The sequence below is a fragment of the Crocodylus siamensis genome, chromosome 10, assembly GCF_052110815.1.
Source record: "Crocodylus siamensis isolate JL-2025a chromosome 10, ASM5211081v1, whole genome shotgun sequence".
Lineage (NCBI taxonomy): Eukaryota > Metazoa > Chordata > Crocodylia > Crocodylidae > Crocodylus > Crocodylus siamensis.
In genome coordinates this window covers 69,060,491-69,067,332 of record NC_143404.1, presented here as the reverse complement: position 1 = coordinate 69,067,332, position 6,842 = coordinate 69,060,491, and positions in this window count along the sequence as shown.

Genomic DNA, 6,842 nt, shown 5'->3' with positions numbered 1-6,842 from the left:
CCATCTCATTTCATTAAGTTTGATGTTTCCCAATTACAAAAATATTCTTTTTATTATTATTATTTTAACACGGCAGGGAAGCCGAAAAGCTCTCAGCATCCTTGGTTTAGAGAGTGTTGCTACTTTTGTCCAAGCCATCTACTGGTGTTTAAAGGATCGTCTGTATAAGCTGCTCCAATGCTCTCAACACCTTGGGCTTGATTCTGCTTCCCTGGGTTTCAGGGGGAGTTTTGCAGTCGTCTTCTATTGCAGCACAACCGAGTTTCTGAATAGCCGCATGATCCCTGGAGGATGGTCAGTGCTGTGCAGGATCAGGCCTATGCTGTAAGAGGATCCATGCCGCTTGTGGGAGCATGCTGCCATCTGCATGTGCCCCTCCTCCCTGCAATGACCCAGGGAGGTGGGCATAGCCAAGGAGGCTCCGCTTCCAAGCAAGGGTCTCCTGGCTGGAGAGGTGCGTCAGGGTGTCCTCCTTCCATTGCCTCATTGCATAACGTGTTTGTACTGACTGCAAAATGGAAGCGTGAGATTGCATTGCCCGAGCAAATCTGCTCTATCATCGCTGACTTACAGTCCAGAAGAAACCCACAGTCGCTGGGATTGTTTTGCTTAAGGAAGGAAGACATGGTTGTTGGTTGGCGTGTTGGCGAGTTCATTTTAAAAGCTCTTTCGGTTCCTAAGAAATGTATATTTGAATGGAGACCACCGAGATTAAGCATGTCAAGAGAAGCTTTAGTGCTGTGCCATCTAAAAGGGCTGATAAAGTTAAAACAGAAGGGGGAAAGTCGTATTTTTGCTAGTTCAGCTTCAGCCCTTTCTGTGCTATCCTGCTGCATTCACCCATGCTTCTGATGTGCACGCACGTACAGGCTATAGCTCGGCACCTTTGGTTTGCTTTTGCTTTAGTAATTGGTGAACTGAAATGACCTTGAATTTCAACATTTTAATCAATTCACATCATTTGCTGGGGCTAAAAAAAAATAAACAATCAACTGACTCTGTCATTGCAGACCAAATCCTAGTCAGAACTGAGTATCCGCAACACTGCAGAGAAGTCAGTGGGGAGTCTCAAGTGCTCAGCACAGTTTAGGATGTGGCTCACAGTAAATAGGTAGAAAAACAGGTCAGGATCCTGTTCCTGTAGTGAATTTTACTCATTGTTTTCAATGAGAAAAAGAATTCCCCTTTGCTTTGTCCAGCACAGCTCTAAATACTTCAAGCTTATGGCTGGAGAAACTTTTCCGAAGCCCAACCTCACCATCAGGAAACTTTTCCCAACGTTTCTCTTTTCACTTCTGGGATCTGTGCGTTCTTTACCCATTGATTCAAAGGTATACATTGAATTAGACTATATCGCACTTCAGGTCATTGGAGAGGACATCCACATTATCGACTTGACCAGATCTTCACCCCTTCCCTGCTGCCCAATCTGGGGTTGTACTATTGTTCACATTACAAATCTCCATAAAATATCCCAAATTCATTCATGAAAGTCTGAGACTTTATTATTTTTGTTTGCAAAATCATGGATTCCTCCCTTTTTTAACCACATTTCCTCCATGCTCACTTAGACTGCTTTGGAAGGTGGAGGGGATACAAAAACCTCTTTCCAGGGTCATGGCGCTAGATAGGAGAATGTTTGTTTGTCTCAATGCAAGTGTGCCTAATGAATTTAAATGTAGGGAGAGAAGAGGGTGAGAAGGATTGGCAAATGTACATACAGGTTTGGGTGCGGGGGAAAATGCTAGTGCAAATCCTTCTTGTTGAGAGAGGAAATCAATACATTTGAGTAAGAATTGAAACACGTTAAGAGCAGTATGCTTATTAGCTCCTCACAGCAAAATAATCTGCGTCCGAAAGCAGACAGGGACGAATATCAGAACGCCTGTAATGGAACACAGATTGGTTTAATAGTATCAAAAACTCTTTTGAAGGCAGATGTGTCTGTCAGAGCAGGTGGGTACAGCGTAACACGGACAACTATCTCCAGGTAGAGACTTTGTTAAAGGAAGAGGAGGAGGAGGGGGAATTGAAATTCTGTTGTCAAGTAACATCACGCTTTAATTTCATGCCACATTATGACAATCTGGTCTGTAAAGCACTCCCAGTGTGTGGCTGCAGAGCTGCTGTATTACAGCTTCTGCTGGCAAAGCTGATAGGCCCAGAAGACCTGCAGCCCTCAGCTAATTGTAAACCCGATTAAATAGCAGTGTGAAGAAGTTTGATTAATTCAATCTATGCATCAATCTCCATGCATCAAGACCAGAACCAGACGTGATGAAAGGCCCACATCTTCGGTGTAACCTATCCTTTTTCTTCTCATTTAAAAAAAAATTGTGTGTGTGTGTGTGTGTGTGTGTATGCATGTGTGTGTGTACACATATATATCTGCACACGTATATCTACACACATATACATACACACACACACACACATATATAAAATGATACTCTGGAAAAAGGATGAAATTATGAAACGCAAGGAACAATTCCACTGCCGTCCTTTATGACTCCACCTTTAAAAAAATAATACATTAAAAAGATCATTTCAATTAGCATCTTTATGCGCTTACCCAGATAAATTACCATATTAATAAACTTCTGATAGACTTTCAGGGGCTGCTTAACCAAGGGCTTCTGATCCAGCTAAATTCATGGTTTCTTGGACAGGAGGGATTTGGACTTCATTAATTTTAGTTGTTTCAGTTTTGCTGAAATTGTCGACTACCCCGTCTCTGCCTAGTGCATGTGAAGTGCAGGCAGAAAGATGTAAAGAAAGGGGCTAGAAAAGAGGGGTTTCTGTCAGCTGTACCTTTTGACCTCTTTACAGCTACTGTATTCAACACGCGCTGCAATGAGCAGCATTCTCTAGCAATAAATCGCCTTCTAGTGTTTTTATATGATGAATAAATATTTATGCTATGGCTTTCATCTATCTGAAGTGTTAGTATGTTGGTAAAATGTTTATCCAACTCTGAAAATGTCAGCATAGCAGTGAAAGAATGATGTTAATGTGCTCCTCTGAATTTTTACCTTGCATGCAGATGTTACAAGTCAACCAGTTCTGTCCATGGTGTAATTGTTGGTTATTTGGGGCAGTAAGCAGGGACCCCAGATGACACTGATGTGCTAATGCTGTGATGACAGTAGAAATGCTTATCACTTGTAACCGTAAGCCAACTCCAGGGATTCTTCACAGACATAGGGATTTGTACCAGAGGATCCAGATACAGGATCAGGGGTTTACTTTGTATAATGCCCTTCATGCAGTATGTATCCAAAAATGTTTTAGAGTTAAATAACAGAACAGTGGCGGTGGAGGAAGGAGAAGGAGACCAACCCGGGGCTGTGAATCCCACTCCCCCGCATGACAACATGCCCCCATTGCTGAAGATTGCGTGTATCCAGAATCGGGCTCCTCAGTCACTTGAGGACTCATCAAGCCTGATAGACGTCATCCTCGACTCCGAGGGACTGCCAACGATCCAAAAATGTTTTACAGTTAAATAACAGCAGTGATGGAGAAAACAATCACACAGAGGGAGGTATAGACAATGGAGAAAAGACTTGTTTCCATCAGAGATTTGAAATTGCACAGAAGGCTAGTGAAGCAGAGAGATAAATGAAGCTGTTGGGGTGCTAGGTTCCCCAGAAAGGGAAGTTCTTCCGCCTACAATGTGAAAATTTCTGGAGAAATAGAAAAAAGATTAAATGGTAGACTCAAGGAAACCCATGGAATAGCTTATGTATAATGATGGCAATTTTGAATGTGATCCTTTAATGAATGGGAAGCCCGTAGGACTGCTTAGAGACTGAAAATGATGTGGTCACCCTTTGCAATTCATATGGGAAGCTTGGCCTTGTTCAAGGCATATGGATTCCAGAGTCGTAAGGAAGAGAATTGCACACTATCAAGCAAAGAAGAGATGATTGCACAGATGACTGTGTGTAAGCCCATGTGTTTGATGAAGATGTGACTTGCTGACATTGTGTAATCACTTGTGGTTGCCCACTGATGTAATTAAAATGTCCAAACCTAATGATGCTACAAACGGTCCCAATCCTCCCTATCATTAGAATGGATAAGGTCAAGAGCTCATTGAATAATGGAATTTCCCTTCCATAGCAAACTGTGACATTTTGAAATTTGCTTTCGCTCCAGTTAGGAACAAACCCCAAATTGAAACATTTTTCATGGAAGAAAAATTTAAACATACATATGAAAAAGAGAACCATGAAAATGTTTAATCTAGGTAATGTTAAATTGTTTTATTTCAATAGAAATGAAATAGTAGGATAAACTTTCAAGTGTTAGACATATCACCTTAAATGTAATGCAATATTAAAATCGTATTTTAATATGCCGTTAATATCAAAATTGAAATTACAATAAAAGACTTGAAACTATGAGGTCAAACAAAACATAGAAACATGACCCAGATGAAATGTTTCACCACTCGCTAAATGAAACGGAAAACTGCAATAACGTATTTCTGTTTTTCCCATCAAAATCACCATGTTCCCATGAAACATTTTGGTTTCAACAAAACTTCAGTAAAAACGGTTCTGACAGAAAACGTTCCACTAGTTCAAGCAATGGCACCCTTCCCAACCTGAGGGACCCACTCTCCTCTCAGTCTCATATGGGTTTGAAGTACCATCAGCAGAGGTGATGTGAGCAGCTCAGAGACAGCAGCATCTGATGGCCTTGCCTCCAGGACTCAAGGGAGTTTTTGTCGCTGACTTCATTGGAACCAGATTATCACCCAATAAGTGCCCCTCTGCTTTTGTTTCCCCCACTTTGAATGTATGTTTCCACCCACAAATTTTGTTCCTATAACAGCAGATAATACGAAGAGTGGTTTTTTTGTGAAAAAGCACTTTAAATACCCATTTTTAGGGACTGATCCTAAATGAATGCTGAAAACGTCCTTCAGTGTTTGGTTAAATATTGTTTTGATGCCTGAATGCATTTGATAGGCCAGTGTTCATTCCTTTGTGTTTTTTCTGCAAGAGTTTTAATAAATGAACTTTACTGGCATGTAGAACCCCAGAAGCATATTTTAAACTCAAATGGTCTAATTTGTCAAATGCAAATTTCCCCACTGAACAGTGAGGATTTCAAACAATAATCTATTACTTTTCCTCTCAAATTTGAGTGTGAAAGGGGTGTTATTGTTGGTTTCTTACTGGTCAGCCATGGAACAGAAATAATACCAAATGATGTAAGCCCACCAACCTACCAAGAACTGAGAATTTCAGATATTCACAATCAGCTGTTTGCAACTGATCTGCAAACCAAATTACCTACACACACACACACACACACACACACACACACACACACACACACACAAGCTGTACAGAAGGATCTTGCACCATATATATATATATATATGCATATGTGCATGTGTGTGTGTGTATGTGTTCATAAACACACACACTCTCTCTCAAAGAAATATAGAAATCAAAGAAATCAGGGAATCTGTTTCATGCTCATTTTGCAAAGAGAGATAAAGTAAAATTGGTAAATCTGTTCCTTTCTATAGCAGGGACCTGGCTGAGCCCGCACTTACCAGGGCAAAGACCGCCAGCATGCTCCACAGGTGGTGGACTCCCGGTCAGCCCTGAGGAAAAGCAGTGAGCCTGTGGACCAACACTGTGCTCCACCATGCACCCACACCAGGGTGGGATGGGCAGCTGGCGGGCATCACGCTCTCCACGGGCCCATGCCTTGGGCTGGAGGGAAAGCCGGAAGCTCAGCTTCACATGGGCCCAGGTCCCAGATCAAGAAGATAGGCAAGCGGCTGGCACAGCTAGTGATGCCTAAGTCCTGGAAGCTGCAGGTGCAGGAGCTGATCAGCCCTCTGGGTGTTCAACATCTGGTGGCAGCCATAAGACACATAGTGGCAGGCAAGGATCTGGGTTGGCCCAGCCAACCCAAAACCTCCTGCATAAGGCAGCACCAGCTTCAGAAGGTGGGGATCAGAAGGTGGGGAACGCTGGGGTAGGCACTAGCCCATGCCACATCCCTACACCAGAGCCAAGGACCTGTGATCAAAAACCAGCTTGATACCAGCTCTTCCCACAGAACCCAGATCGTTATGCAGCTGCTAAAGGTCAGGTACCTTTAGGGGCAGCATGGGGGTTCATAATACCTGTGGCCCCAGGCTACCCAAAGGACTTGGCTCAAGACATGCCAGCCCACTTGGACTGGGCTCGTAACAGTGGGTAAAACCTGAAGAGCCCCAACTGCCTGGAGAAAGGCAAACAAGGTATGCTGCTGGGCTGAGGCAAGGCCTGCAGCATCCACAGACACTGTTATTTAAGTTGTATTACCTTATTCATTTTCTTACATGGGCTGGATGGTGCTAACCGCAGACCTTTACCAAGACTCCCGGGCTCAGTCAATTTATGCTGATCCCAGGCCACTTGGTTTCCTTCCTTCACACACCTTTCTGCCTAGCATACAAAGCCAGACACCTAGGAAGACCGGGCGCCTACTCTGATCACCAACATAACAACCGAGTGGAAAGGGGTGGGGTGTAGGGGAGATAGACCCCCACAGAAGACTCTTGGACATCGTGACCCACTCCAATCTCAATGAACCCTATCTGATCAGGTATTGCCTCCTGATATCCATTATAGTTACACTAAGTCATGGCAGGAAAGATACAAAAATAGGAGAATAAGACACCTGTTGAGTGTGTGGCCGCTCAGCCTGGGTCCCTCTACACCTATGTATTTCTTCAAATCTCACGTTATCAACCAAAATTAGCAATCCCAGGAAAGATAACAAAGAATGAAAAGACTACGTTAAGACATATATGCCATTAAGTGATT